The sequence below is a fragment of the Anser anser genome (genome assembly GCF_964211835.1).
Source record: "Anser anser genome assembly, chromosome: 14".
In the NCBI taxonomy this organism is placed as follows: Eukaryota; Metazoa; Chordata; class Aves; order Anseriformes; family Anatidae; genus Anser; species Anser anser.
The window spans coordinates 10,320,816-10,344,657 of NC_139735.1; the positions used below are offsets into that span (position 1 = coordinate 10,320,816).

The 23,842-nt window shown below is 45.1% G+C and overlaps 1 protein-coding gene across 1 annotated transcript in view; it reads right to left on the reverse strand.

Annotated features, from left to right (window-relative positions):
* Positions 1-23,842, reverse strand: part of BNIP1 (BCL2 interacting protein 1) — a 213,849-nt gene that overhangs the window by 68,447 nt on the left and 121,560 nt on the right. Inside the window, exon 9 of the mRNA XM_083798724.1 lies at positions 17,345-17,539. The gene's annotated coding sequence lies outside the window, so the exon portion shown is untranslated. The remainder of the gene's footprint in view (positions 1-17,344; positions 17,540-23,842) is intronic.

Consider the following 23,842-nt stretch of genomic DNA (forward strand, 5'->3'; position numbering starts at 1 on the left):
AGCGGTACTGCAGCACTGCAGAGCAGGTTGAGATGTGTCAGGTGCTCCACAGGAAAAAAAAAAAAAAAAAGAAAAAAAAAAGAAAAAGAGAAAAAAAAAGGAAAAGGAAAAAAAAGAAAAAAAGAGGCAGTTCTTGCCCTGAAGATCCTACAGACTAAATGTAAGGTGATGCTACAGGCAGAGATAAAAGTGCAGACATTTTTACATACCAGAATAAAAACCTGGGCAGGATGCTGTAAGCTAGAGGGCCATCACAACACCAGAGCTGGGTGCAATGGTCTGAGTGTGGGGAAGAACTGGGAGCAGAGAAACCCACTTCAGCGAAACGAGCAGGATAGGGAGAACTGGTCCTTCCTATTGCCATCTTCATTCAGTGTTGCGTGAGAGGCCTTCCACTGGGTATGAATTTGGGGTGTTACACTGCTGTACAGATGGGCAGCTGCCAGACTCCACAATCCCTGACTGCAGCGAGCATTAGTTCTGAGCAGTGGCAGTGAAATGAAGGGCGGCTCTTATGAAATACAGGAAACCTGATGTCAGGAAATCTATCAAAGCCCGTCTCTTTGCTTTTATTGGCTGTCAAGAGAGAAAAGGACATGCTTATATTCAAAGAGGGCATCCTGGATTCAGTGCAGAAGAGAATGAATGGTGCAGCAACTGCTTAAAAGGTTTCCCCAGAACTGTATGACTCCTTAGAGACAAAAGGGAATGATTACAGGTTTTCAGATGCATCTGACAAATTCTCTATTTTTGTGCACTTTGCTTTCCAACTGTGGTACCTGGAATGCCCATTTTCCCCCTCAAGCAAAACTGTAGCCATAAGGCTGGACACCAAGAGCCAGCAGGTGAAGAAACAAGGGCTCATTTCAGGGAAGCATCCCTCAGCTCAGCTGTTCCTCGTGACGCGCCTCAGCTATCAGGACTTCATCTGGCCATAACCCTGTGCATGCCCGGAGCGTTCATCGCAGGACCACCAGGATGTGTGTTCCCGTCCCAGTCACAGTAGCTCATCCTCAACCAGCCATCAGCTTCATGTTTGAAACCTGATGTGTATGCGAAAGACTCTTCTGAGACTTCAGGTCGGTCTTCTGACAAAACATCTCGAGAACATCTCTTCCCATGACATCTGAGGCTTCTCACCGAGCATCCCTGCCTGGGGCCTTCTGGTTCAGAACAGTGCTTAGCAGAAAAGATGTGAACAGAGACAGGGCCATCTTCAGATCAAAGGTATGACAGAGAGGTAACAGGATGAATGTGAACGAGGGAGAGGACTTGGTGTACTCAGCTGTAGCCATGAGGCTAGACACTAGGAAAAAAAAATAAAAAAATAAAAAAATAAACATAAAAAAATAAAATAAAAAGAAAAGAGGAGATTTCTCCTTTTGCTTTGCATGCAGGTAGATGAGAATTAGGGGAAAAAGCCTTTGACCTTCCAAGATGCAGTTTGCAAACCACATCTCCATCTGAGGAGCTCTGGATGGGTAAACGTTAGCAATGATCTCTCTGCTCTGGCTGGAGGAAAATGAAGAGGTGGGAGGACAAAATGAGCGCTTGTGGTGAAATCATGGAAGAGTTTTGCCTCTGCCTTGCAACGCACACACCTTGGCATGCACGCAGCACCCAGACAAGGACTCTTGCTCCCCATTTTCTTCCTGATGAGACCACCCATGGGCAGCGGAGGAGGTTGGATTCAGGAGGAGGACAGAGGGGTACACTGGCCATACACCTTGTCTCCATCACTGGAAAGAGCTCATCACACGGAAAAAACAAGAACACATTCCACTGGTGCAATCAAAAAAACATTGACCTCATTGGGACCTAACATTGGTGTTATTATGATGTTGGGGTGAGAAGTGTCTATTTATCCTCCTTTCATTTCTTGTTAAAAAGCATAGCCCATGTCAGAGCTGAGGAGAGCTGCAGCACAGAGGAGACATTATTCTCAGTTTTGGATTAAGATCAGTATTTTAATGAAAGCACTTATTAGCCCCAGCTGGGGCTCAATTTTCCAGTGAGTTGGGAAAAAAAAATATATTGCCCTGGCCATTCTTCTCTGGGGACCGTGCAGAGACATCTGAGAGTATCAATTACTGATCATAATACTCTATTGGAAACCAACAGCTGGGAAAAAGCCGCTGGCTGGAAATGAACGGATTGCTTTACATTTTAAAGTATAGTTCTTGGCTATACAGTGTCCACTTTTTCCCACTCTGGGATCCCAACTGCTCTCAACAGGCTGTGGTAGTAGTGGCCTTGCCACCTCTCACACCAGTGCCACCTCGCCTACCATCGGAGGAGGCTCAGCTCTCTGCAGAGAGCATTGCTGGCCGTGGGCTGGCCGACACGTGCAGCTGAGCACAGCCTCAGGTGTCCTCCTGTGCCACCCAAACCCTCTGCCTTAAGGGGAGAGATGCTCCATGCACCCTGTCTCCTGAAAGCAAGAGCAACCAAAAAACATGTGCCAAAGCAGGTTACAGCCCAGCCTGGAAGTTTGGGAGGTGTGCGGGTGTGATTCCTGCCTTCAGACCTCTCCAGAGCCTTAACACTGAATTCACGTTCATCCCCTGGGGGAGGAGGGAGGTCTGCCCAGGGGTAAAACCAGCCTGGTGCTGCCCAAATGGGGCCACACAGGTGCCCCAGGCAGGGCAAGGGTGAAAAATAAAACTTACTGCCAGGCCAGGAATTCAGTTTTGGCAAAATTACCCCTTGGGAAGGGAAACATTATTCACCCAGATGAGTATTTAGGTCTCGTCCTTCCTCCTGCAGTCGTGGGACAGAGAAATGACTACACAGACAGCAGGTATTCCTGGAGCATGCGGATGTTAACGTGCCCTCTCCGGTTGCTTGTGCCATAGGCACACAGGGCCCATCAAAAGCAATAGTCTGGGGAAGATTTGTGCTTTAATGCAGTGGCAAAAGGAAGGTGAGTGAGCAATGACTGGAGAGCAATTGTGCAGAAGTGTCTGCATGTTCTCGTGCATATAGAGAGCTTTGCATCGGATGTGCAGAGGAAGAGAGACGCTGAGCTGAGAGCATGCAGCGTGAACTAAAAGTTGATGCCACTGTTCAGATAGCAGAGCATGGAGATAAGTGTGCGACGTTATATTCACAAAAGAACTGGCACAAGGGTAAATCGGTCAACGGAGGTGGGTGGGATGTGCCCAGAGCCACCAGCTTTTCCCTCATGGTCCCCAAGGGTGGAGAGGGTGGCAGCACGGCTCTCCTGCCCTGAGGGACCGAGCAAGGGGCAGAGGGAGAGACATCCCCAGCCGTACACCAGCAATTTCTGGAAGAGGTTAAAGCTGTCTTCATGCGAACAGCTGCACTGAACTGTAATGGATGGTCACTCTCAAAGGCAAACTGCAAATTTCCCAACAGAACAGACTGTGAGAGAGAGAGGGAGTGGGTGAGTGTGTGTGTGTGTGCACAAGGACCACGTTTCCTGGGGCTGGGGGCTGCAGGAGGGGATGAGAGGGAAGCCCGCTCCAGTTGCAGATTGAAGGTTTCACATTCTTTTTATTGCAGTGGCTGGAGTTTTCTCCACTTGGAATGTCAGACCTGGGTGGCTTTTATCAGAATATAGAGTGTATAAGGTGCTCTACCTGGGAACCTGTTCTCTAAATGCTGTTGAAAAAAACTTCAGATTCAAGGAGCTGACCCCCAGCTAGCTGAGGAGTTTCAAGAGGAAGCAAAGGAAACCACAGGTGTGTTGGCCTGGAGAACTGGGCTGCCCCTTTAGATCTGCTGAACTTTTTTACTCCACTCACCATCCCTGCAACCAGTTCATCCCATCTGACCTGGCAGCCTAATTCAGGTTGCAGAAAAGAAACACGTGAAAGGCCAACCTTGAAGGCCTTTACCACCTTTAAAAAGAACAAAATAGCCTCACTCCTGGCTCTGCGCTATTTTCACAGCCCTGCGGCCCCTGTGATAACACTGAGGCTGAGGAGGCACCTCCTCTGACCCAGTCTAACATGACAAATTGCATCTCCCACAAGCATCCTCCAGCCAGGAACACAACACAGTGTCCACAGCTGCTCTAAGCCCAAAGGCAGATGCTAATCATCATCCTGTGGAAACAGGCAAGGAGCACCTGAAAAGAAATCCAGCCCGAGCATCACACAGACCAGCCATTCAGCTCAGGCCAGTCCCATTAGATTTGGTTGACAAAAGAATCCAGAGCGCACATTTATAATTTGCCAGAAAAGAAAAAAAAAAAAAAAAAGGAGAAGAAAAAAAAAAAGGAAAAGCTTTCCTTTCTGAATGGAGAGTTTCTGTGGCCCAGCCTCCCTCCTCGTCAGCAGACAGGGTGGAATTCCCAGGCTACAGGGGAGATCTCCTGGGGCTGATCATGTTCTTAAAGGCATGTTCCCAATCAAGAAGGCTGGGATGAGGCATAGTAATTGCATAGGTTTCCTGAGAACTGGCTTCATATCCCTCAAGACTGATTTAACCTAGTTTTTCATTCTGCTTTCGCATTACAAAAAAATAATTAAAAAATATGTCTATATTTGATACACTGCAAATCAGGAAATGGAGGCGTATGGTATATCTCATCCTCCCCTGCCTGCAGCTCCCCGAGGCACGCTGCCAAGGCAGAGCCGCCTTTGCTGTTGCAGACACTTCCATTGTGTCAGCAAAGCTGTTCCGATTAACACTGGTGAGAAAAAGAAACCAGTGGCGTGTTAAAGGTCTGAGAGTCAGGAGCTATCTAATCCTCTGCTGGCATGGACTTTTATGCCCTTGAAATTCACAGATAGTAATTAGTATCATTAGGAGCCTACATTACACACCTACTGGTCTGTAAAGACAAATGAGGATGAAAAGTTTTTATAGGCTCAGGGCCATAGCTAAATATAATTATCATTAACACAAGGATAATGGAAATCGTGCCTGTGTTGTTGGACAAGTGCCAACCCTGAACTTACCTTTCGGGAGTTTGGAGCACCTTGAGCCATTCCCGGCATCCAGAGGTGCACACTGGCATTTTCCTTTCAGGCTGAGCTCAGGCTATCGACCTTCCAACAGGCAACCCCAAAAGGTGTCAGGAAAGACCCCAGACCACTGGGTCTGCCTGTGGTTGTAAATGTGCTGTCACTGCATGTCCAGATGGGAGACACGGAGCTCACCAGCAACAAGTCAGCATCCACGCTGCTACGGGTGCTCAAAAGCAGAGGGCAGCCCCACAGCTCCATCCTCAGGGACCACTTCTGGGTAAATCCCAGGAAGCACCCAGAGATAAGGAATGCAGACTGGCCGCAAAGGCAACATAGACTCAGACACACTAATCTGGCTTTTCGGCAGAAACACCGGGCTTTTCTGCTCCACAAGCATAGGGCAAACCTTTTCTGTAGGAGCAGCCACCAGCCCCAGCTCTGACATTAGCACAGAACATGCTGGGCTGGTGTCAGAAGTGAGCTGGTTGCAGCAAAGATATCTTTAGACTGTGCAACACACGATTATAGAGAGACTGTAATTGTAACTGGCCCTCTTCATTACAAGTGCTTTTGATCCTGTAATAAATGAACGCTCTGCAGACCAAGACATAATTGGTTCACACTAAATACTGCCGGTTTGGACTCGATTCCAGCTTTAAAAATACAAATCTCTAACAGTGGAGGAAGAATCTAGCTCTGACGTCCATAATGCCACATCCCTTATAACTGGATTGCAAATGTACCCCGAACATTGTGCAATGTCATCACGGTACGATATATTTGGGAGGCTCCACTGTTAATATGGCTCAGAATGGCAGACATGTCTGTGGGACAACTGGGTAAGTCTTGTGTGATGCCACATGTTTGTGGCACAACAGGACATTTACAAAGCCCAAACTGTAAATTTTGTCCAAAATAACAAAAAAAAAAAAAAAAAGGGAGATGAATTAGACTTGGGGGCTTAGGGTCATTAGTTGTACCTCTGAGCCACCTTGCTGAATACTAATACTTGCCAGTCACCATGATCTCATATAAAGCTGCACCTTGTCTGGCTCAAACAGCCACATGAGCCCCAAATTCCCCTTGGCTCCCTTAGATCCAAGGTGGGAGGAAACAACAGCCCCTTAAAACATTCAGGACCGATTCCCAGGTTTCTTACCCCTCCTAGGCTCAGCCCTTACTCCCACTGAGGCTGCTGCCTCCAGCAAGAAATCGCCGCCGTTCAGCATCCAGCAGCTTTGCAGGGGCTTCGTGCTGCTGGAACCCTCCGCTGCTCCAGCGCAGGGCTGCATCCCTCTGCCTGCCGTAGCTCAGACCAAGACAGGGCAGCATAAGACAAAACAGGCAGCTCGCATCAGTCTCTTAAGCAGATGCGGGTAAGAGCGGGCTTCGCTACAGAAACTCTGCAGGCCACATTTTTGGCAGATCCTGGGCTATATAAACAAACAGGCAACATGACCTGAGCTCCCATAAATTTCCTGAAAATCCTTAATGACTTCAAAGACTTAATAAAGTGCTTCACAGCAGAGGCAGCAGCCAGTAATTATGGTTTTGGAATCTGTGAAGTAGCGAGCAGAAGTCCAGCTATGTGACTGAAAATGCGAGCAGTAATAATAGCTCTTTCAGAGCACAACTTCTTTCGCCATCCTATACCCTGCTCTGTGAGCTGGTGCATCCCTTGCCAGGCGTGCTGCCAGCAGAAGCCATAACCAAAGGACAAGATATATTAAATATAGAGATAAATTCTTGTGGATGGAGTGTGAAGCTTTCTGAAAGTGTGACCTGAATGTTGGAAGGCTGTGATTTAGCAAATATTATAAGGGGGCAGCTACAGACTCTAAGCCCAGAAGGCTTCCAGTCTCCTGCTGGAATTAGGGCTCACAGGGAAGGTTTGAGACCTGCTGTCATGTGAGAGCGTGTCACTGCTGTCCCCTGCTCCAGGAATCCACACCGGGGCACCAGCACCACGCCTGCATGCAGGCAGATTCCCATTACCTGGAGTTAAGCTGGGCTAAAAGAGGGGAGCAGAAAGGACAGGTCCCAGCTCCGCAGCCTCCCCTCCAGGTTCAAGGGCAGCCACTGTCTCCTGCTGAGGGAGGTAGCACTGGTTATCCAGATCGTCATGACTCTGGGAAGGGCACTCCCTGTCATTAGACCTCGAAAAACACAGCCTCACACATAGCTTGCAAAGGCTGCCAGTCCCGATGCACTCATCTGTCACACCGCTCTGACTGCAGTTAAAATGCTTTTCATCAGCACTTCGGTCATCTTTTCACCCTTCTACATGGTGCCATTAGCAAAGCCCCTCTTCAAAGCCTACTGAAGGATTTCTAAAGAAAGCAAGCCTGTTAGTTTTTCCTTTCACCCGTCATTACACAAGAGTAGTGCTTGAGATCCAAGTTTCTATTAAAGAGAGGACTAAGTTAAGCTCTTGCTTGATGTCTCTAGAGATGCATCAGTCAGTGCTTTCTTACACATTCCCTGGTCCAGCAACAGCAAAGTTTGGATACCGACCTACCTACAGGTATTCAATTGTAAAATCCCTTAGAACTCCATCCACCCACAAAACCAAATTCCTTACAATTTCTCCAGTTAGGCAGCAGAGAAGTCTAACACCTTCACCGTGTAGTTGGAGGCACTGAGCAGTACTGCTGGTGGCAGCTGGAGGGCCCACACCACGTAGGGGTGAAAAAGAAAAGTCAAGGTAAAGGGAACTTGAAGGAAAAAAGAACTGAAATATTCAGTGAGCCCTGTACCACCAGCAAGTGTGTTAGAACACTTCTGCTGAGTGTCCGGTTTCACAGATCATTGCAGAATTTGCTAGTTTCTACAAATTTATTTTTTTAAAATCTCTCATATTCCTACTGCAATCAGTTATGCTCTAAAGCAAGGAAATCCCGCAGCTGTTAATGTTTCAGAGATCTTTCCATTCCAGTGGTTCAATCTGTAGAACAAGAATGTAAATAGCTTTAGATCACTTATCTCATTAGGGGGAAAAAAAAAAAGGAAAGAAAGGAAAGACCTCTCAATTTTGCAGCGATACAGCCCACAATCCGAAAAGGCAGCCCTGGGATACTAGTGAATAATACAACCCTCAGTTCTTCTTCAGCAAAACAGATGAAGTTTTTGCTTGTTCGTCTCTTACTGTTTTTGGAAAATATAGAAAGGAAAAAACTGTCAGACAAAAACAGTCTATGTGTCACTTCAGACCAACCACTGGGGACCTGGATTCCCGGCCCATTGAAGTCAGTGGAAAGATTCCTCTCGACTTCCACAGGGTTTGGCCCAGGCCCACACCAAAGTGCTCCTTGCAGGTGTAAGTTTACACGTTCCTTGTTAAATTGCCTGAACAAAGACTGCCCTCGAGAACCACCTTAACCACAGCAGCATTTGTCTATAACAGCGAGCTTCCACCCTGCCTTCAGCAACGTTCCTCATCCTGGGCCAGGTCCCCAAGCCAGCCCATCCCTCTGTCTTCTTCTCCAAACCCGTCGTGTTTGTATGGCCCACATCTCTAAGTGTCCTGACACAGTTTTTTGTCTCCATGGCTAACACCACTGCCACCCATACACTGTGTAAACCATCAGAGGTCAACTGCTTGCCCATCTCCGTGCACACAACCAGCCCACACCTTTCGCCCCAGTGCTCAGCATCTTGCTGGCTCCCGCGTTCGCAGTCCACATGCAGAGTTGGAGTAAGCTCAGATCACCCATCCGCATGGCAGAAGCAACCCAGGAGCTTGTTATGCATGGCAAAAACGCTTTTCAATTGTCCCCCGTCAAACTCTGCTCCTTTCCTTTTATACAGGGGCAAATCCCAGCCTTGGGAGCTACCTGAACAGCTTTGAGCTCCACATGGGGGCAAGGAAATGGTGCCAGGCATCTCACAGCACACACTCATTTCTAGAGCTCCTTCTATCCTTTTAGTGACTCCCAAGCTAACTGCCTTCTGAATTTGTCACTTCATATTCCAGAATACCGAATGAGAAACTGGGGATTTTATTCCAGCTGTAGATAAAAGAGTCAATTATTCTTACTTATTAGCTTCTTTTAGCTGGAACCTAGCTCCACGTGTATCAGGCTCGGTGCCTGGAAGGCTTCCCTACGTAACGCAGAGATGAGCAGTGACCAAGAGGTAAGGTAACCAACCTCCTGCTGGCAGTTCTGGAGTTTGGTGCAGGAGGAAGAGGTGCCCGTACCAGCAGTAGTCAGGCGAACCAAACAGAAAGTGAAATCAGCGTTAACCTTGCCTAAATAAGTCACTTATCTGCTTGGGTTTCCCCCTCCTCCCCAGAGCTCCAAAAGGTCTTTGAACATTTAGAGTTCTTCAAGTCACCGAAGGGACAATTACACACTCCACTAAGCACAAAAACAAAACTTGCATAATGTCGTGTTGAATTCAGAGGGTTAAAGGACACCCCTGGGAGCAGCAGCAGCAACAAATAAGCATGGTGAATGTTCCTTCACCTTTCTGATTGCTCATTAAGCTTTGGCATGGTTCCATGTATGAACTCATTGCACCAAAACAGACTTAGTCCACGCCGTTGGGTTTAAATGTACAATGCAAACAAGGCCTGGGACGGGCAAGCACGAGGGATCCAAATGTGCAAAAGGTAAGCCAGACCCTGAAATCTGCTGCACTGCAGCAGGCTGTGGCTCTTTGCATGCTGAAAATGAGTACGAAATGTGCCAGGTACAGCACATGCAAGGATTTATTAATTTTGCCAGAAGTGAAATGGCATACACCTCCAATATTTGAGCACAGGACGAGGAATCGGGAGAGACTGGCTCTCTGCCTGGTTTTGCTGCTCCTTCACACGCCGACACACTGCCACTTTCAGCACTGAACATCTCTCCGTGCCTCAGTTTCCCCATCCGTCTTCTGCGGATCAAAGCTGCTGCGTGTATTTTATAAAGAAAGGAGTGCTGAAAGGAAAAATGAAGTAGGGGAGGAAGGAATGGAAAGGTAAGTCCTTCCAGTATCAGTCAGCCCCTACTATGCCTGACTAAGAACCATGGGAGAGGCAGAAGTACAAGGAACGATGAAGGCTGGAAGCCCTGGGTTTCAGACAAGTCCACCACGACAATTGTGCCCCTTTAGTGGAGGGGATGGTTCAAATCAGCAGCCCTAAGCTTGGTCCTGCTGGGCTTTGCTCCCTGCCAACAGCATTCAATGTACTGCTTTGTCTTTCAGAAAGAACATGTAATTGCTATCGTTCATTATTTACAGATGTGCAGATATCTGAATCTACTCAACAGCCATACTGAGCTGCCGGCCAGAGCCAAGCAGTGAGGTTCACAAGAGGCTTAGGAAGACTATCCTGAGAGATGAGAATTGGGTTTCTGGTGTTCAGTTCAAGCCATTTGCTCCTTGAAAACACCTGCTGCTTTCTTCCCTTGCACTCACAGGGAAGCAAAAGACAATTTCATGCTACCCCTTATCTGCCTCCTCTGTATCCTTTTGTCAGTTCCCACCAGCGGCTTCCCTATCACTTGTCCCATCTGGGAGGGATATAAAGCTGACAGGCAGGGGGATGCCTGCCCAGCCAGCTCGGATTAACCACTTCCATGCTTTCCCCTGGGTAAACCTGGGAAAGTCGCGCTGGTGAGTGGTAGGTAAATAACTGGAGACTGTGGAGGCTCTCCCCCAACTTGGGGCAGTATCAACAGACAGGATCCTACCCCCGCCAAAGCTAACATTAAAGGTGTGTTGACTTTAACACTCCTGCAAAGCAGTAGTAACGCAATGCTGTGATATTCCCCAGAGTGGCTCCCTTCAGGACTGAGCCAGAGGGAAGACGAAGAAGCCTCCACCTCTGCAGGAGCTCACCAAGCGTGCTGGGGAGGAACGGAGGGAGCAGGACCCCAGCTGATCACAGACCAGGGTGTAGCACAGTGAGAGGAGCTGGTACAAGGTGAGCACATCACCTTTACTTTGAAGGATTAATCTTTAGAAGATGGACTGACAAGTGTGCAGCACATCAGCCCATTTTTGAGAAGAGGGTGGGGGAATCACGATGGTCAAGGACAAAAAAGCTCGCTATGGAAGACTGAACAATTCAACGGCAATGAAGCCAGAGCAGGTCCCGGCTGCCCGGCACGGGGCTGGCAGGGACCAGCCATACATGATGGGTAGCATTTGCAAAACACAATGGTTGAAATAAAATAAATTAATTAATTAATTAAAATAAAAACAATAATAAAACCAACAAGCTAAGAAATTCATGGCATCCCCATATTTCCATGCATTTATCAAACACTTGTCAGACAAGATTCCTCTTTTACATGTTAGCACCTAAGACACAAAAGCAAAGTGACTTTCAGGAGATCTCTGAAAACGAGGTGGACTTGGAAAAGGAAAAAAGGGAAAAAAAAAAGTTTTCTTAGCTCCTGGGCTAATACCTCGACTTCTTAAAGCACAAGGCAGCTAGGACACTGGTTGAGTTACAATAGTACGGGGTAAAAGATAACAAGATTTACAGGGCTAGGTTTAACAGGATTGAAGGTTAACAGGATTTTAAGATTACGGTTTAAAATAAAACAGTAAAAATGGAAATCCACAGTCAGGAGGAACAATCTGTATCATTCCAGGCTTTCTCCCTGGATCTGCACAGACTGTAAATCAACCCAGATCAGGAAACATCACCAGCGCGTGCTATCCTCCCCAGCCCGGAGCACCAGACAGGCGGTCAGGACACGGGGGGTTATTTTGAGGACTCTGACACTGAGCTGTTACGTGACTCCTGAAAAGTCACATCACATTTCTGCTTCTTCCCCCACCAGCTGTTGGTTTAGGTTTTTATTCTTATTACTATTATTACTGCTGCTGCTACAGGCACTACCACAGGAACCCCCATCAGGTAGCGGGACCTCATTGTGCAAATCACTCTGTGCACACAATTGTTTAAGAAATAAAGAAAAAAGAAACCTCAAACCTCATCTCCTGGGGGAAATTTATGCCCTAAAACACAGAAACAGGTGGAAACAGCCAGATAGGAGAGCACTGGCTCCAGGGAGGCAGCGCTGCCCCCGTCACTGCGGGCTCGCAAAACGTCTTGGCTGAAAGGGCCGGTCTCTTTTCGGGTTACTAATCATCACCATGGCACCAGCAATACACAGTTTATGTGCACAAAGCTCCTGGGATGCACACAGGGGATTAAAGCACAGGGAACCAGATCCTAAACCACCAGAAGAAAATGTTCAATTCACGCCTTTCGTCTTTTCTAACAACTGCACTTCTGCGTACTTGAGCCACTCTCCGAATATCGCTGGTTACAAGTATTTGACACAAGGCGATGCCAGGAAGCACTTTTGCTGGGTTTTGTTTTTCTGTGGATGCAGAGCGCTGCCTAAAAAAATCCCCAGCGAGAAATACTTGACTGTCGTGGCCGCGCGGCCTGGATTTTAATTCCAGCACCATGAGATTTCAGACGGGTGTGCTTCTTGGTGTGCTATGCCTGGTATGTACTGGATTTGATTATAGGTTTTCTTGCACTTCTATCTTCATTAGTTCTACATCACAGAGAGCGTGGAATGTATGCACTGCCAGCCCAAGAAAATTAAGATGTGACATTGCTTTTCAAGGGCATGTGCTTGGGGCATATGTTTTTCCCTACTTGTCCTCTATCAATGCATAAATCCCAAATGGAACTATCAACAAAAATATAGAGAACAGCGCTGACCCAGTTTAAGTTTTGATTTTTTTTTCTTTCATTCTTTCGCTTTTCAAGGCCAGAGATGGAACAGAGGCCACAAGCAGAGTTGCCAAAACACATGTGCTTGTTGGACGTTTTTTGTCTAAAGACACTATGAAGTGCTAAAATATTAAAGATGTCAAGCAAAAAGGTTTCCTCTGGCCTTCAGAAGAGTTCTGCAAACAGCAATAAAAATGTAAAAGAAGAATGCTGAATAATCAAATGTGGTTTATTTTTTTGAATGTAAATAGTAAAGGCTGAGCATTAGGGAGCTGAGGCTGAGTCCTGGAGACCACATGCCTGTGAGCAGACCTAGCCCTGGACAGAGGCAGGATGCGGCTCCTCAGCCCCAGTGCAGCAGCGCCCTGCGGAGGGATCATTTCTAGGGGTAAGGGACATGCAGGGTCGGTAGTGAGCATCCTCAGTTGTCAGCTTCTGGACCGGATATACTTGGATCACAGATTTTTTGTACCATCCAATCCAGACACTGAAATTTAGAATAAACTTGGCCTTTCGGTCGCCCCTTTAATGCTCCCATTTGTTTCAGAACCAGGCTTTGGATTCGGGGCTGCTTTCCAGCCCTAACAATCTGCTCGGATCTTGACCTCTCCGGCAGGACTGCCAGGAGGGAGAGGATGCAGAGAGGATATTTGAAAAAGCAAACGCTTGCCTTACATGAACTCGGCAGTGACCCCCCAATTCAGCCCCCAAAGGTCAGTAAACAGGCACTGAATGGCAGTGACAAACACTGCTGACGACTTCGGGGACGAGCCAGGACAAAAAGTCCACTCGCAGTGCCCAAGGACCAGCGTGCCGCGCTACTTATCCTCAGGGCCACCCTTCGGCAGCCGGGACCACACTTCCACCCCCGCCCACGTGGTGCCAAAGACAGGGGCAGAGAGACGGCAAGAACCTGGGTTTGTAACGGAGTCCCGAAGCTGTGTTGGTGGCACTTTTTTGTCTTTATTATTATTTTTGTCTGCAAAACCCGCTGAAGTAAATACCAAGTAATTATGGTGTTCTGAAGTGACCTTCTGGAGCATGTGCTCGAGTCCGTGGACCTCGGCCAAAGCTACTATTGTGGATTTCATGCCAAGGCTTGGGAGAACCCTGGCTCCCTCCCATTGTTTTCTTTGGCCGGGCTCTATGGATTCTCAGCCTGGCAAGAAAGCCCCATTTTAAAAGTACTGGCAAACATTGTGCAGTTTGTCACACCACGGCTTATGATTTAGGACCTTGATTTAGGCTCAACACTGGGCTCTTTTGTTTAGCTGTGTTTGTACATCATTTGCAACTTTGTATTAGTTAATAAACGTCAGTCTGCTAAGAGCATGGCATGTCCAGTATTGCGGTGAGGATTTTCCCTTGAATATACAATCCGTAGTGAGAATGACTGAAGGAAATTGAAACATCTCTATCCGTCAGCTGGGGGCTTAGGCTCGTTTCTTAGCCAGGAGCTAAGAAACAAGGTTTTCTAGTACAATGGATGTTTCAGTGATACAACGGTATTGCTGCATACCTGGATAAACCCAGAGCTGGGCAAGAAGGATTTGCACTTTTCATTTTTCTTTAATAGAAACTCTTTTGTTCATGACTCACCCTCAGAAACACAGGTGAAATTCAAGGGGTTAGGGGAAAAAAAAAAAACCCACCACCTCTCTGGCTCCACAAACCCACCTTACAGTTCCCCTGGGCTTTGCTAGTACGTAGTTATAAGCAAAAAATGACTCTGCAAAAAAACAGCCTTTTGGTAAAAACCAGCTCATGCACATTTTGTGTATTTTGGAAGCCATATTCAATCATCATTTTACTGGCTAAGGATTGCAAAAACCAGATGCTGAGATTCAAACTCCTCCAAACCCTGTGTGCATGGGGAGGAGAGAAGGCAGAGTGAATATGTAAAATCAAACTCGTGTGAAGGAGAAAAGTCTTTTAGAAAGAGTCAAATAGCTCAACAACTCTGCACCTTTGTGACTGACCCTACTGAAAGTCAAACAAAAAACCAGCCCTCTATGCTTCTTACTGATTAGAGATGAATAAGCCAGCCAGCTGACTTCTCCCTGAAATAACTGACACTTTTCTGCTGTTGAACTAATCAAGGCTAACAGAATACAATTATTAAATCATGGATAAAAATGCAAATGAGCTAGTAAATGCAGCTAATTAACAACCATACTGGATCAAATCTCCAGTGACTGAGTCATCCAAAAATACAGCAGACGTGAGGCTTACAGCGAGGTCAGTTACTACAAACACTGAGCCTGGAAAATTGAGCATGTGGTTGGTGTCACCTCTCTGCCCCTGAAGCCATTACTGATTCCTCCAGGGTCCAAATAGTCAAAGAAATGCTTCATTCCCTCCCAGCGTACCTACCTTTGATATGTAACAGTTAGCAACTGTAAGGTCCACTGGATTTGAGGGAGGATTGCTGAGAAATGGGGTTAGGAACAGATGAACGGTGCAATTCTAATACATTTATCTGTACAAAAGGCTATGAATTCCAACTCTTACTTTCACTTTAACACTTCGGAGGTATAGGTGAAAAATATCTGAGGGAACTGCCAACCAGTGTACTTTCTACAGTGACAAAATAGGGGGAAAAAGGGAGTAACATGACTTCATGACAAACAATAGAGACAAGCTTGACATGACACACTGGAGCGTAATGGCATCAGAGTTTGGTGATGTCACCTCTAGCCTGTATCTCACATCAAGAGGTTTCTCTGGGCTCCTGATCGATCAGTTTGACCCAGAACAGACATGCTTTTTCTCCTTTTACATGCGCTGTCTTGGAAAGCACAAAAGTCACCCTTGTTTTGTGGTGCATCATTAGAAGTGTGGGAGCATGACCCTATTCTGTTCATACCTAACCTTGGTTACAAGTCCATATTGCTCCACTCTCTGGAACTTCTCCAGAATATTTCTAACCAAACCAGGTCAGCAAAAGCCAACCCTGATTGACAAGCCGCAAAGTGGAGCTCTGAGTAGCTTGGAAAGTCCCTCTTTTTATATTGGTGGGTCTTTCACAATGTGTCAGAACAGCCACAAGAAAAGTAAGGTCCAAAAAGCGTGGGATAAACCAGAGCCAACTGCAAGAAAGGCATCTTAGCACCCACGTGGCTCAGCCTCAACATATTTATGGACATAATTCATAACCTGATGAGCTGCTGCGGTTTCTTACTCACACATCTTAATTCTCACGGCTTTTCTTAAAATACACCTTGAGGTTTCTTTGCAACCAATTGGACATAGATAAAACAACCAATTTTGGATTAACAAGGTAAAGGGTCAACTTTCAGCCACAAGACCCAGTGTCAGACCTCTGCTACAGCTCATTGGTACAAATCCCACTTAAGCTAAAGGAAACTAAAGTGTGTACGCCTAAGCCCACTCTTCTATGTACATTTCACATGAGCCCGTGTGATTTCTGGTCACAAGCTCGCACCCAGACAGGAAAGGGACTATTTTTTGCTTCAGGTGTGACTGAAATCTCACTCAACTCACCATGCTCATGAGAATTCAAGGCTGGATCTCACTAAACAGCTGACCTGACTTCAGCCTTGCTATATGAGGCCAAATCCTAACAGAAACCACCTGTGGTATTTCAATAATATTAAATCCAAGCTGAATTCAGCCTTGTACCTGACTCATATCCAGCATCAATTTCCTTGGCCCACTTCTAGTCTCTTGCTGTCAGCACTCCAGGACTGAGAGTCATGGAAGAATAAGCTGCATTCTGTTAAACCTCATGGCCTATGCTGCCAGCTGAAGTGTTATCCCTGCTATCCGTACCGGGGATGGTGATGGGGTACAGAACAGAATAGTTTGTTTTCCAGATCTGATGCAAGGTTTCAGTTATTCAGTTTGCAGTTTTGACTACAAAATGGTTAGCCAGCCCCAACAACATATGGATCTGGTTCATGGTACTAGCTGTTTCCTATAGAATCTGGGAAGGTCTGAGGCATGACTCTCTTACTGCAGCACTTGGAACTGTCTGTGATGCGCTGGAGGAGGAATTCCTAGGAAAGGCTGGGTCCTGTCCAAGAATGGTCCCCAGTTCTGGCCCTCACTCCCTGTGTAGTATACCAGCTCAAGAGTGCAATATTGCAAGGTTTGTTTGTTCAGCCAGCATCTGGCTGGCTGCATGACATATCAGTGTTTGTTAGTGACCCAGTAGGAAAACTCATTTTTCTTAAGCACTTTTGGTCATATTTATGTAAGTATTTCTAATCTTTCAGCTTCTCTCTACTGGACAGCAACAGAACTTGTGCTATATTGGCATGTCAGACATATGAACCACGTATCAGCTGAATTCTGCTGAGAGGAAACTGTACAAATGGAAGACATGCAGGGCCATTTCAACCACAGTATATAATTGAAGCCCCAGACCATACTGATTATGGAATTTAAACAGTAAACAGCCCACTGATTTGCTGCCTTAAATATGTAATTTTTCTTCTCCATCTTCCCCAGATCCTGGAGAGGCTTTCAAGTTTATCCTCAAGGCCAAATAATATCTAATATGCTTTTGCAACTCCACTGTTCTGTTCTCCTCCCATACTCCTCTTGTGAACCTGAATTGTTTCCAGTGGCCACGTCCGGCAGCCAGAAAATGAGAATTTGGATGTGTGGTGCAAGCTTATCTCAACAGTTCAGGTATAAACAAGCAGAAAAGCGAACATTAATCAGAATTGTTTACAATTTGCACACTGACCTGGCATCTGCCACTTCATCAGCTATGTCTGTTAGAAGAGAGATCCTCATCTCTATTTTCCACTAGGACAGAGGAAGTTCCTTCAACTACTTGTGCGCTTGGGCCAAAAACGTAACTGCAGTGATGATCATGTGCATCAAAACGAGAGAGGGCCAGCAGAGGACAGCAACTTCATCCTTGTTCAGAAAAGATGAACTGAAATGAAGATAACAAAAGCAAGAAGATGAATAGAAGATCAAAGGAGAACATACTGCTTTTTTCCCTCTAGGGTCTGATACTCCAACCATTAAATCAATGTCAAAACTCCCACTGCATTTAGAAAAGAATTTATATTTTTTTGAAAAAATATATATTTTGTACAAAATGTCATTTGTGTCGAAAGAATGTTTGGACAAGAAAGTAGTAACTATTATTATTGGCATTATCACAGAACTAAGGCTCCAGTTGTCCTTTCTTAGAAGAGTTAAATTTCTCCTATTATGAAACAGGAAAACAATGTCTGTAAGGAAAAATTTTCCAGCCAATGCCCATCCAAAACTCCAGGTCATCAGCAAATACATCCAAATACACAATAAGGTCACACAAAGAAGTACAGAGAACAGCCCTTTGTCTAGAATATTAAGTACTGGAACAAATAACAGCAACATCTTTATGAGTTGTTCACATTTTTCCCAGCATGGCTCTTTCACGCTGAGGGCTGCTTTTTCTTTCTATCACACTGTATGGATTTTTCTCTTCCATTATCTTTCTCCCACTCCATTACAAGTAAAGCAAATAGCAGGTCTTCTTCTGTAGTCACCTATTAGACCACCTCTGGAGCTTGCAGATAGATACCAGTAGCCCGAGTAGAAGCTACTTTCTTTCGTGTTTTGTTGTTTTGGTTTGGTTTTGTTTAATGAAGGGTGAACACAACAAATAACCCTTCTCTCATTCCTGTCCTTGCAATTTCTTTTGTACCAGAAATGGCCAGGATTTAACTATAAGCCTTGTCAAGGAAACTAAGAGTACACACGGGTCAGATTGCAAGTCTGTCATACCAGCCTAAGAGGGGAAAATATAGGTTCAGAGATCAGAACTCCTTTACCTACCATTCTAAGCAAATCCAGAAATTATGTAGCTAAATCATAGTTCACTCAGTCAGTTCTTACAAGTGCAGTATAGATGTGTCTTAATGGTTACCTTGAATACTCCACCATCTTTAAAATCCTTCTCAGCACATCTCCTAGAATCATAGAATATCCCAAGTTGGAAGGGACGCACAAGGATCATCGAGTCCAACTCCTGGTTCCACACAGGACCACCCCAAAATCAGACCCTATGTCTGAGAGCGTTGTCCAAACACTTCTTGAACTCCAGCAGGCTTGTGGCCATGACCGCTGCCCTGGGGAGCCTGTCCCAGTGCCTGAGTACCCTCTCAGTGCAGAACCTTTTCCTAACACCCACCCCGACCCTTCCCTGTCCCAGCTCCATGCCATTCCCTTGAGTCCTATCACTTTCACAAGAGAGAAGAGACCAGCACCTGCCCCTCCGCTCCCCTCATGAGGAAGCTGCAGGCCGCCATGAGGCCTCCCCTCAGCCTGCTCTTCTCCAGGCTGAACAAACCGAGGGACTTACCTCAAGGCTCTTCCCTCAAGATTTTCAATAACTACTACAATTTCTTACTCAACCCTAATCCCACACTTCTGCCTGTACTATACAATATTTTCTAACACTGCAAAGCCATCTTGATATTATTTTTTGAGCAAATCACGTTCAGTGTTGGTACATGTGGGCCTAATTCAGGATAGTGAAGCTTCAGCCTCTAATACTCACAAGTCCAATCTGATAAGTTGGATCCTTTTTGGAAATATGCACACACAGAAAAGTAAGATTTAAAAATTTAAGCCCATGTAAATGAGTAATGCATAAACAGTATCTCCAAGCTTAGACCATTACGGTTTGGGGAAGCTCTCAGTGCTGCAAGACTTCTTTTCGCAATACTGATTTTAGCCAGAGGGGTCCTAACAGCTTAACAGGTTTTTACCAAGTGTTTTCTATACTGCTGTGGCAAGATAGGGAATAAAAGAAACTCAAAAAGTTTGTGTGCACAGAATTTCTTAGTTGTACTTCTCTACACCTTCCTTAAGTGGTATAGAGAGTCAGAATCCATTGAACCAAGGTCTGTTTGCTCAGTCCAAACATTACTAATGATATGAGTTCCAAACAATTTGTTCTTTTCTTTCTCCTCTTGGTTCCTGTGTTCTGGACAACTTCTCAACAAAAAGATCAAGCACTATCTCCTTTCAAAGTGCCTCTAATTGGGTTATTACTGGAAGCATAAAATACACACATTTATTGCTATTGAACCTACCACAAACTGAGGCCAGCCAATGTTCTGAGTTCGCTCCTACTGGCGGCTGATAGTTATTTTGCCCTCCTAAAATCTCTTTTACATAAAGGAGTAAAATGCCTCCAGTGTCCATCATGATTGAGTTACATGACTGACCCTTTCTTGAACAAACTTTGCAAACCACGAGTATCCACATCTGAGCAGAAACAGAGATTAAATCCAGTTGTTTGTAGAACTTTTTCCTGCAGAATTTCTCAAAGGTCTTGTCCAAAAAAATCTCCCTCACATCCCACAGACATGCTGTGCTGGGTCAATAGCTCACTGCCCGGCCATATCTCAACCCACGCCAGGGACAGAGGGAACATTTTGTTCCATTAGTGGCTCCTCGAAGCCAGAACTCCTATTGCTGCAGTGGTTCCCCAGCAGCAGTCACAAGCCTCCTCATACAGTCCTACCAAAACCAGCCATTTCTGGGGGTGATTCCTCTAAATTGGAGTAGTTCTCCATGGTCTTCATTCGTGCATCTCAGTCAAGTGAAATTACCCAGCCTCTGGTACCAGAATAACAAAGTGATCACAGAATCACAGAATTGTAGGGGTTGGAAGGGACCTCTAGAGATCACTGGGTCTAACCCCCCTGCCAAATCCAAAAAGTTGTCCAGTGCCAGCCCACGATGCTGAGGGTCTCTGCCACTGCCTAGGGAAAGAGCCTGGGAGATGGAACCAAACAAAATCATTTGGTGAAGAAAAAGAAAACAGGTCGTGGCAGGCTAGCTGGACGTATACTGATTCTAGCAAATTGTTTCAATTGAAAAACATACATCCCAAAGGGGATGTGGGGGATCAAAACATTTAGATTTTGTAAATCAATACTATTGGTAATTTTTAAAAATTACTTCACTATGTTTTTAAAACATTCTACAATTTGAACAAAATAGAACATCTGGGTTAAACAACATGTTCTGTTTGACCTGAAGTGAAATCATTTCCATTCTGCAATTAGTTTTGTTGTTGTTGTTTGTTTTTAAATATCCTGCTTGCTTGACTCACATTTGAGACTTTTTTCTTCTGAATTTTCAGATCAGCTAAGCAAAATATGAAAAATGGATTAGCAGCACAAGTCTGCTCATGAATTATCTGAGATCCTTGTGTGAGAGGCTTTCTCAGCTATTTGGACTTTTTCTTCCCCTAGAGTTTCTATAAGCAAGGAAAGGGAAGGTTGAGGTTTACAGTTCGTTCATGTCCATGGGAACCAACCTAGAGCTCTGAAAGCAACAGTTCACAGGTTATGTCTCCCTATTATATAGTCATCATTAACTCAGATTGCATTGTCAACTTCTGCTTGGGCTTAGCTTCAAGACTAATATTAAACTGTGTTGCTGCATGATTCTGTGGCCGTTTTCTTAGCCATAATGCAGGCTAATAGGTCAACCTTGGCTTTTGGTAAGTCATAAAATGGAAAAAGTCAGTTATAGGAACTTTAGAATTCTTACTAGACAGCACACTGTAATTCTTGTTGCTGAGTCATACTGCAAAAGCTTTTTATAATACCTTGTGTTTGCTCTCAGAGAAAACGATTACATTTCTGCGCTCTTCCCTGGCTATCCAAAAAGAATTTGAGATTCTCTGTGCAGTGAGAGATGAATGTGCTGCAGGGAACACTCTCACAGGCAGCACGTGCTGGAGCTGCAAACCCTGCACAAGAACTGTTTACATCAATACACGCTGTGTCCAGGGAAGAAATGTCATTACATGCTTCACTCAGTGTAGATGTAGGAATGCATTTTGTTACCTTTTAGGGTACATATACAATTGACATCAGGTATATGATTCAAAAAGCATCCACTGAGCTTCCGTGTTCCCAGCACAGGCTGCCAAGGGCAAGCAGAACTGACTTGTAGCTGACGAAAGAACATCTTTCCCAAGAGAGGACCTATCAAAGCAATCTCACTCACAGATATATTCAAAACGTACCATGCTGTTACTATTGAAGTTCCACTTTTAAATGTGACCTAGGTCATAAGCAGAACTACTTGCCTTCCCATCGCATCTAGTTGGTACTAAAATGATCCAGTAGTGTCATGTTTGACACTGCAGCAGAAAGTGCTCACCTAATAGTGTTTACAACTGAGTTCCTCTATCAGCAAGCTATAAGTGCATTGCACATATTAAATCCTTCTACAATATGTAAGGCAAAAAAGCATCACAGATTTTTCCAGTTCATTGTATGTTTGGATATGTAAAGCAGAAGACAGATCTTAAAGCTTTGTCCTCTATATTAACCACAAGAACATCCATCTCTGACACCTCACCAGAAATCCCATACAGTGACTGCACAGAACCTTCACAGAGTTTACTGAAAGTAACTGTATGTAGATCTTAATGATCAGGAGCGAAGGACTGACCTTTTCTTGAGTCATTTTTCATCCCCTTTTGATACAGAGAACACAGAATCACAGAACATGAATTATTTTGAAAAAGAATGTAAAATGACTTAGCAGAAAGCCAGACCCTTCTGTGCAAGTGAGACTGGTGAAACACATCTGTTGTTTTAGAAGGCATCAGAACCACACTGCTCATTCAGTCATGGCAGGGTGACCATTCTGGAAAAGAAAGAGTCACACAAAGGCAGGGAGTGTCACTGCTCACAGCAGTGCACATCACACAACAAGCCTGGCAAACACCTGTTTTGAGGAGGAGGAATCAAAGCAGTATCTTGCAGAGAAGGATGATCCAACATGGCAAGTACTGAGAACTATCCAAATTCCAGACATTTCCACACACCCTGTTACCCTGCTGTTTGTGAATATTCACTCTAACGGATGTTTTTCAGGGTAATTGCCATTCTTCCTACCAACAACTTGATCTGTGGGTCATGAAGGGAGTTGACAGTTGAAACAGATTCCTCATTATTCACTGTTTCCTACTCTCTTGCTTAAATAATAATAATTTTAAAAATAATTTTTAAAAAAGTCATCTTGTCTTGGAGCAGAAACAATGACTAGCAAATTTTCAATGGGACAACTTGTGAACAGTTCTGGGGCTGAGATCTGTTTGTATCAACCATCTGTCCAATAACACAGTTCCATGATACTCAAAGGGAAAACACAGCCTGCATCCCTGTTTTGGCACTTCAGTAAAACAGCTTGCTTTCAGAAGCGCTCAGTATCCAACAGCCCTCATGGAAGTCAACATGGGCTGCAGATAGCAACACTGGTTTGGACAGATAATAAGCATGGGAAAGAGGTGACCCTTGCTACATCTGCCTTCACCAGTCTGAACACTGATTCGCTCCCTCACATCCACACTACAGGAAGGGCAGAGCCAGCAGGAGGGAAAAAGCCAGAACACAGCATCCTAAAAAAATCCCTCAAGATTATTCTGACATATTCCTGGGGGCAAAGGTGGCTGTGGAGACTTAAGGTGTGCATAAAAATTCCTACATTTCCCCACAGCTGGGGTTTGTTATCAGCTTTGTATATCTGTATTGCTCTAAATCTAGCATTTAACAGACATACTTCTAGTAACCGTTTCTAAATTAATAACAGTTAAATGCTGAATATGGGCAGCCTGCAGCTATGTGTGCTGTAGAAGCAGATCTTGCAAGCCTGACTCATAGCAGTAACGGCTTCAGTATCAGCTTCTTAATTATGATGGAAATTACTGAAGCAAATTACCATAAAGGTTTAGGAACATTCAGTCCATTCTGACCCTTCCGGGTCTGTTGCAATATGTATTTGCTTTTTCTTCATAAATGTCAGAATGCCTTCCTTTTTTCACCAGCCTTCTCCTTCTCTTGGGAACATGGAAAGAAACTTCTTTTCACTATGGCAAGGTACCAAGAAGACAGGTGGCTTCATGCGTAAACAATGGTAATTGGGAAAGAGGTGATAGAAATTCCACTCTGCACAATTCCAAGTCTAGCACACAAGTCCTCCACAGTGTACGAGGTTGCTTGAGGCAGAAAGAGGTTACCCACTCCACTAAATCTTAACTCACAATCATGAATGGGTCTTCAACACATCTATGGTCCTTCACTCGCTCCAATTCAGAGCAACTATTCCAGAACTTTAGAGTCACATACATTTAGAGGGGGAAAAAAATAGAAAAAAAAAAAAAAACTAACTTTTCTTCACCAACTGAAGAAAACAATCTTTTGCACCAAGGTAG